Source organism: Abrus precatorius, unplaced genomic scaffold (assembly GCF_003935025.1).
Source record: "Abrus precatorius isolate BTA unplaced genomic scaffold, Abrus_2018 Scaffold10, whole genome shotgun sequence".
NCBI classification, from domain to species: Eukaryota; Viridiplantae; Streptophyta; class Magnoliopsida; order Fabales; family Fabaceae; genus Abrus; species Abrus precatorius.
Genome location: NW_020874292.1, coordinates 17,050,066 through 17,058,992, shown reverse-complemented (window position 1 = coordinate 17,058,992; position 8,927 = coordinate 17,050,066). Strand labels below are relative to the sequence as shown.

General features: G+C 35.2%; 1 non-coding gene across 1 annotated transcript; it reads left to right on the top strand.

Annotated features, from left to right (window-relative positions):
* The first annotated feature begins 564 nt into the window (after positions 1-564).
* On the top strand, positions 565-671 carry LOC113853333. The gene has a single exon (XR_003502506.1). It is a non-coding gene; the product is annotated as a small nucleolar RNA R71 (small nucleolar RNA).
* Positions 672-8,927: the final 8,256 nt, after the last annotated feature.

Genomic DNA, 8,927 nt, shown 5'->3' with positions numbered 1-8,927 from the left:
TAAGGCTATTGTGTTGCTGGACCTGCATTAGAAAAAGGCAAATTTGAGTTAGAATTCTTTGCAGCAGAATATTGATTATTCCAATTAGAATACTGCTGAGTTCTATTATTCGAAAATTGAAATCCAGGGGGATATGATGGCTGTTGTCTCTGAAAATTATTCATATAATTCACTTTCTCTTGTGGTTCACTTGTGGATGCCTCACATGCACCATTTACATGGTTTCCTCCACAAAAATCACAACTTAGCTGACTGGTAGGCATACTCCCTGTTTGCAGATTGCTGATTTGTTGTGTTAAGACAGCTAATTGTTTTGAAAAAATTTGATTTTGTAACTGATTCTGTGCAAGAAAAGTTTCGAGAACCTTAGCTTCATGACAAGAATTTCTTCCTTGATTTCTTGAGTTTGAATTCTGATACATTGAAGATGCCATCATCTCAATAATTCTCTGAGCTTCTTCCAAGGACTTTGTATTTAATGAACCTCCAGCAGCAGCATCAACCATTGTTCTTGTTACTGCATTCATCCCATTATAAAAAGTTTCCAATTGCATCCAGTCTGGGATACAATGATGTGGACACCTTCTAAGTAATTCTTTGTATCTTTCCCAAGCTTCATACAATGATTCTCCTTCTTGCTGCACAAAGGATGTAATTTCTCCTCTCAACTTAGCAGCTTTGGATGGAGGGAAGTACTTAGTTAGAAACTTATTCACAAGTTCTGTCCAGGTTGTGATGCTTCCTTGTGGTTGAGCTTGTAACCAACATTTTGCTCTATCTCTCAAGGAAAAAGGAAATACTCTTAATCTGATAGCTTCTTCAATAAATCCATTCATTCTTATGGTGTCACATAGCTGCAGAAAATTTGAAATATGTAAGTTAGGATCATCAGAATTTCCTCCAGAAAACTGATCCTGTTGGACTAAATGTAGTAGGGCAGGTTTCATCTCAAAATGGTTGGCTTGAATAGTTGGCCTAATTATAGAAGAGTTAAAACCTTGCATGTTAGGAATAGCATAGTCCCCTAATGTTCTAATTCTGTTCTGCTCTGCCATTTCTATTGCTGGATTTGGTTGTCTCAAGGGTGTAGATGTTCTTTTCACTTTAGGATTACTCTGAAATTCTGGAGAATGGACAGCTTCTAATTCACTATCACTCCCTATGGCTTTTTCTACTCTAGACTCTTTTCTCAATCTTCTCAAAGTTATGTCTATGTCAGGATCAAAGACCAGAATTGATTTATTCTTGTTTTTACCACGCATATACAAATCAGATTGAAGCAAAATTAGACTACAATTAATATTCAGAAATGCACAACAGAAATCATACAAAATCTATCAGTAAAAGCATATAGAAACTTAAATCTAGCAGTTAAAGAATTGTAAAATCATGTAAAAATATGCAAAATGGCAATTACAAATATGAAGAACAATGAAAAATAAAATTATGCAGGTAAACAAGGATGTAAAAATTCTATGCAGCAGACAGAAATATTATGCAGAATACTACACAAGGTGCAGTAAAATTATGCAGAAAGCAATTTGAAAGCAAAGCAACAAAATAAATGCTCAATCTAGTTACTTTTCTACTAATGATATTGAAATGCAAAATTCCCCGGCAACGGCGCCAAAAACTTGTTGTTCGCAATCTACACTAGCAAGTGCACTAGGATTGCAGCAAGTAATGAGTAAATTTAAGATCCAAATATCATCTCCACAGGGAATTTAGGTTTCAAATACCACTTCATAGAATTATAACCATTTAAGCTTTTTCGAAATTGGAAGGAGAGTAGTAACATGTAATAACAGCAAACTAGAACAATTAAAAGTAAAATGAACTTGCAGAAAATAGAACAATGAACACACAGTTATGTGATAACAGAGGAAGAAACCATAGCTAGGGAATTGCTTCACCAAAACTCCAATGTGTAATCAATAAAGTTCTGAATTAACAAGCAATTGGAAAGAATGACAATCAGTTTCACATTGTATTATTCAGAGGTTAATTCCTTAACTCAGTGAATCTAACATTCAATTAAACCATTCTAATTCCTTAGATCTGATTCAATTCAATATTGCTTTAAGTGTAAGAAACCAAAAGATTGCAAGATCAAAGTTCCTTATCCCTAAGAAAACTATAATCTCGGTGATTGGTTCAGATCTGAAGAACAAATTCAATTTCCATTGACAAGAGTTCCTCTGAATTTAGTTAATCAAATTTCCATTCAATTTCCACGTGAAGTTCAGAATCAATCACTCAATCTATTCCAAAGCTTGAAATTCAGATCCAAATCAATTCAACATGTTCATTTCAGATCTACAATCCCTAACTATGAACGAATTACACAGCCATGGCAGTAGAGAAAAGAAAAGAAAGAGAATAAGAGAAGAAGAAACTCAGAAACGCCATGGAAGCTTGCTCCACTCCAATTCCTTTTCGTGAAGCTCCAAGATTCAAATCCCCACTCCCCTCTCTCACTTCCTCTAACAAGAAGCTAACTAAAAAACTGAAAATGAACAGAATCCCTTTTTTTCGGATCGTTTATGGTATTTATAAAATTTCCCAGATTTTCACGTCATCACTTTTATTAGAAATAGTAGTTACGCAGAGAGTTTTTGGTTGCGTGTTAACACTTTTCCCAGAAATAGTGGCCACGCGCATTTTCCTGATATTGAGAGCTCTCTGGAACTATCACTCTTGATGATAAAAGTGACAACGCAGAGCCAAGGTAGTTGCGTGTTATCACTATTGCTGATAAAAGTGACTACGCGCAACTCGCCAAGTTGAAGACTCTCTGGAACGATCACTTTTGATGACAATAGTGGTTACGCAGAGCTTTCCTGATATTTTGCCTCTCTGGAACTATCACTTTTAATGATAAAAGTGGTAACGCCCAGGTTCACTTCTTCTTTGAGCTCTGAAGTGATCACTTTCACTGACAATAGTGATCACGCCCAGTCTGCAATTTCTGATTCTTGTGTTTTTGGAGTTCAGACTTGCTTCTGTCCTCTTCCTTGTCATCAAACCTCCATGGATATGATCCTTGCTCAATTTATTCCTGCAAAAACAAGATTAAAAACTTAATTCCTAAGCAAAAATTTCACAATTGCTAAAATAACTACAAATTTAAACAAAACTTCAATTCCTTCTCTTTTTCTGAGTTTTTCCTGCTTTCTTTATGTATTTTTCTTATCAAATGTGTTAGAATTATGCTAAAATATCAGTCGAAATATGGATTCATCAGCTATGGTAGCCAGTCCAAAACCTACAGAAAAGAAAGTGAGTAATGCAGTAGAAGAAGGAAGAATAGAAAAAGATCTGCAATAAGAAAATTTCAAGCTACTAAAGAGAGAACATTCAGAATATTAGGTAGAAGCTCCTACAAATTCTGAGAGAAAGACAAGGAAGCAGCTCTTTGAGGATGCTTGCAGACCAATTGATCCAGAAAAATATAAAAGGTTACCTTATCCTCAAAGAGCGTAGAATCCTAAGCAAGAGGAGCAATTTGAAAGTTTTTGAATGTGTTCAAGAAACTACAGATCAACATTCCTTTTGTAGAAGCATTGGAGCATATGCCATCTTATGCTAAGTTTATGAAATAATTGCTTTCCAAGAAAAGGAAGTTGGACCATGACAAGACAGTGCCATTAACAGAAGAATGCAGTGTTATTCTTAAAAGAAAACTTCCTCAAAAACTCAAGGATCCAGGATCTTTCAGCATCCTTTGCAAAATTGGAAAATATACTGTACGAAGAGCTTTATGTGATCTAGGAGCAACCATTAATCTCATGCCCTAGCTATCATGAAGAAGTTGAGAATAGAAGAAGTGAAACCAACCAACATTACACTATAATTAGCTGATAGATCTTTCACTTATCCAAATGGAGTTGTAGAAGATTTGTTGGTTAAGGTTGACAAATTTATTTTTCCTGCAGATTTTATCATTCTAGACATGGAAGTGGATGCAAATATACCTCTGATTTTGGGAAGACCAATCCTTGCAACTAGAAGAGCTCTTATTGATGTTTGAAAGGGAAAGCTCATGCTTAGAATGCAGGATGAAAAGGTAATATTTAATGTTTTTGAAGCACTCAAGTATCGAATTGATGATAACTCATGTATGAGAGTGGATATACTGGATTCTCTTATTACTCCTTATTATCTTAATGAATTTGATGAAATTTCTGTGTTGAAAGAAACCATAGTTGTAGGAAATACTAAATCTGTGATGCATAAAGAAGAACACCTTATGGAAATTGTGTAGCAATTGGAAACTCTACCAGTCTTGACCCCTGCAGCGAAACCAATCAAGGAAGAATTGAAAAAGGAAGTAGAAGAAGAACAAACTCAGAAGTTAGAACTCAAGCAACTACCTTCTCACTTGAGATATTCATTTTTGGACCAAAATCACGAAAATCTAGTTATAATCAGCAATGAACTCAAGGAAGAAGAGGAAGAAAAGCTATTGAGAATCTTGAGAGCACACAAGTCAGCAATAGGATGAAGCATATCATACTTAAAAGATATTAATCCAGCCTTTTGCAAACATAGAATTTTATTTGAAGAGAAATTTAAATCAATTGTGCAGCCTCAAAAAAGATTGAACCCTTCCATGAAGGAAGTGGTAAGAAAAGAGGTCATGAAATTATTGGATGCTAGAACTATATATCCTATTTCAGACAGCAGCTGGGTAAGTCCTGTACAAGTAGTACCTAAAAAGGGAGGAATGACTATGGTACCAAATGAAAAAATGAATTGATACCTACAAGGATAGTTACAGGCTAGAGGATGTGCATAAATTATAGAAGATTGAATGATGTGACCACGAAAGACCATTTTCTTTTGCCTTTTGCAGATCAAATGTTAGAAAGGTTAGTTGGTCGTGCATTTTATTGCTTTCTAGATGGATATTTTGGCTATAACTAGATTGGTATGGATCCAATTGACTAAGAAAAGACTACATTTACTTGTCCATTTGGAATATTTGCATATAAAAGGATGCCTTTTGGGCTTTGTAATGCTCCAGCCACATTTCAAAAGTGTGTATGCTTGCTATTTTTTCTTACTTGGTTGAGAAAATAATTGAAATATTCATGGTTAATTTTTCTGTATTTGAAGATTCATTTGATGACTGCCTATCTAACTTGTCCATTGTTTTGCAGAGATGTAAAGACATTAATTTGGTGTTGAATTGGGAAAATGTAACTTTATGGTTTAAGAAGGAATAGTGCTTGGCCATAAGATTTCTGTGAGAGGAATGGAGGTTGATCAAGCTAAAATAGAAGTGATTAGTAAATTACCTCCACATGTGAATATAAAAGGAATTAGAAACTTTTTAGGCCATGCAGGGTTCTATAGGAGGTTCATTAAGGATTTTTCTAAAATTGTCAAACCTCATAGTGACTTGCTTATGAAAGATGCAGAATTCATATTTTATGAATCATGTTTGCATGTTTTTTCCATTTTAAAATAAAAGTTGATTTCTGCTCCAATACTTGTTAAACCTGACTGGACCTTACCATTTAAGCTAATGTGTGATGCAAGTGACAATGCAATAGGTGTTGTATTAGGACAAAAGAAAGATAAAAGACTGCATGTAATTTACTATGCTAGTAAAGTCTTGAATTCTACACAGATTAATTACACAACCACTGGAAAAGAGCTGCTAGCAATAGTGTTTGCTTTTGATAAGTTCAAATCTTATTTGGTAGGATCAAAGGTTGTGGTTTATACTGACCATGCTGCCTTGAAATACTTGCTTTCTAAACACGATGCCAAACCAAGACTGCTGAGATATATCTTGGTACTCCAGGAATTTGAATTGGAAATTAAAGACAAGAAGGGAAAGGACAATGGTGTTGCAGATCATTTGTCTCGATAACCCTTGGAAGCACTGCAATCAGATTGCTATGACATTAATGAGGAGTTCCCTGATGAAAAGCTGCTAGCTATGGAAGAATTACCTTGGTTTGCTGATATAGCAAACTTTAAGGCTACTCAACATATTCCAAAGAGAATATGTTGGAAGCAGAGAAAGAAGTTTCTTCATGACAGCAAGTTCTACATTTGGAAGGATCCTCATCTATTCAAAATTGGAGTGGATGGTATATTGAGAAGATGCATTCCACAGAAAGAGCAAGCTGATATCTTATGGCACTACCATAATTCAGATTATGAAGGCCATCATGGAGGTTCTAGGACAACTACTAAAGTTCTACAAGCAGGTTTCTTCTAGCTTACATTGTTCAAAGATGCAAAAGCCAATGTAGAGAGTTGTGACAAATGCCAAAGAGTGGGCAACATTTCTAGAAGATATGAAATGCCTTTGAACAACATTTTGGAGGTAGAATTGTTTGATGTGTGGGGAACAGACTTTATGGGACCCTTTCCAACCTCTTTTTCTCATGAATATATACTTGTGGTAGTGGATTATGTGTCTAAGTAGGTTGAAGCTATACCAACCAGAACAAATGAAGATAAAGTGATGGAAGATCTCACTTCTGCAACAAATACCTTGAATCTGCTATGGAAAAGTATGGAGTAAAACAGAAAATAGCAACACCTTCCCATCGTCAAACCAGTGGACAAGTTGAAATTTCGAACAGAGAAATCAAGAAAATTTTGGAGAAAGTAATTAATAGTTCAAGGAAGGATTGGTCAAGAAAACTAGATGACACAGTAAAGGCATATAGAACTGCATTCAAAACACCAATTGGTATGTCACCATATCAATTAATGTTTGGAAGGGCATGTCATCTTCCTGTGGAACTTGAACATAAAGCATATTGAGCTACTAAATGGTCAAATTTTGATTTAACCAATGCTGGAGAAGAGAGAATGTTGCAGTTACATGACCTTGAGGAGTTCAGACAATTTGCATATAAAAATGCAAAATTGTATAAGGAGAGAACTAAAAGAATACATGATAAATTCATCCTGCAGAAAGAGTTTAGATCAAGGCAGCTAGTTCTGCTATTCAATTCAAGATTGAAGTTATTTCCTGGAAAGCTCAAATCAAGATAGTCAGGACCTTATATGGTGAAAGAAGTTTCTCCCTTTGGTGCTGTGTTACTTGAAGATCAAAAAGAAGAAAGAGAACTTAAAGTAAATGGCCAAAGATTAAAGATCTACCATGGAGAAGAAGTCATTAAGAATAACTTCTGCATTAACTTGGTTCCTCAACAGTGAGGAACATTTAACGTCAAGCTAGTGACGTTAAAAGAGCGCTTTGTGAGAGGCAACTCACATTTCTGAACCAATTTACCTTACTTAGAGTTGTACTTGAATTTTGATATTCATTTCATTTCATGTTTGCAATTCTAATTGCTGTGATTCTGCATTTTTCTGCATTTTGGAGTTAACTGTGTTGAATGGATTGAGTTTTATGTTGTAAGTGTATAGTGAAGGGATTAGGATTGAAAAAGTGAACTATTTGAGTTCTTAAAAGCGGTCACGTGCATCTATGTGACTATATATTCAGAAAAGAGTGAACACGCAGACACACTCCCAAAACCTAAAACCACATTTCTTCGATAATTTTTCTAAGATTTTCACTCTCTGTGAATTGTTTGATCAAGCAATCTACCATTTCTAGCACATTTGAATCTACATTTCAGCAACTCTACTCCAGGTAAGTTCCTTCTCATATCTGCAAAGTAAGATTAGGGTTTTTCATTGTTAAAAATTTTGGAAAATCCTAAATATGGAAACTGAGACTTTTTTGATATTGATTGTTTTAAACATGAAATTAAAGGATAATGTGGCTAAGTTCTCACTTTATTTGACAATTTCATTGGAAGAACCGTAGCTACATTGTGATATTTTAGTAAGTTGAACTAAGGGACTTTGTTGAAAATTTTAATTGAAATTCTGGATGTGTTCGTCTGCATTATTCTGATATTCTGTGTTAGAACTGAAGGCTAGAGCATATTCAATATGATTCTGAAATTTATTGTACATTGTGAATACAAAGTGAAATTCCCTTAACTTTGATTAATAATGCCTTACACCTACATTCTATACTTCATTGTGGCTATATATATCTGCATTTTTCATGATTTAGCAGAATGTATTCTAGCAATTTTTTAAAAATGGATTTTTTTTAACAAGTATCTGAAAAATGGCAAGAACATCTAACAACACTCCAGTTGGATCTTTAAGGGGAACCCTAAGAACAAAGAAGGGTATACTAGCAGCAGCTTCTTCCTCAAGGCCAATTCCTCAACATGACCCAAGATTCAGGAGTATAGCTCATGAAAACTACTTCAGAGCTAACATTCTAAGAAGGAAAATAGTACAGGATAGAGCCTTTGAAATTGCTGAAGACAATTACCCAGAGTACAAAGAAAAGATTCAGAAAAGAGATTGGGAATCCTTCTGCTCATTAGCTGGCATAGGCTAGAGAGAAATTACACAGGTGTTTTATACAAATGCTATGAGGTTCAAGGGAGATCAGATACCAAAATACCACACAATGGTCAAGGGAATGAGGGTTGATTTTTCTGCTGACAACATCAACACTCAAAAACAACCTGGGCAACAAGAGTTCAGTGCTTTCAAAGACCTTCAAGACAAGGACTATGTTGAAATCCTGCAGAGGATTGGAAGACCAGGGACCACATGGGAGCTGAACACAGCAGAGAAACCCAAGTGCATTACCACCAAGAACCTCCTACCGTTTGCCAAAGTGTGGAATGCCTTCATTCTCAGCTTATTCATGTTTAGCAGTAAAAAAGACTGAACTCTTATTTGCTATAGTGAATGACATGTATATTAATGTAGGGGAAGTAATTAGTGGTTGTATCTTAGACATTAATAACTGTGTTGTGTGAGGATGCAGGGATAGAATTTGGTGAATATCAGGAAAGGATCAGAGCAGCACCTTCAATTTTAGTAGCAATAGTGAAGGAAATTTATGCTACTACTTT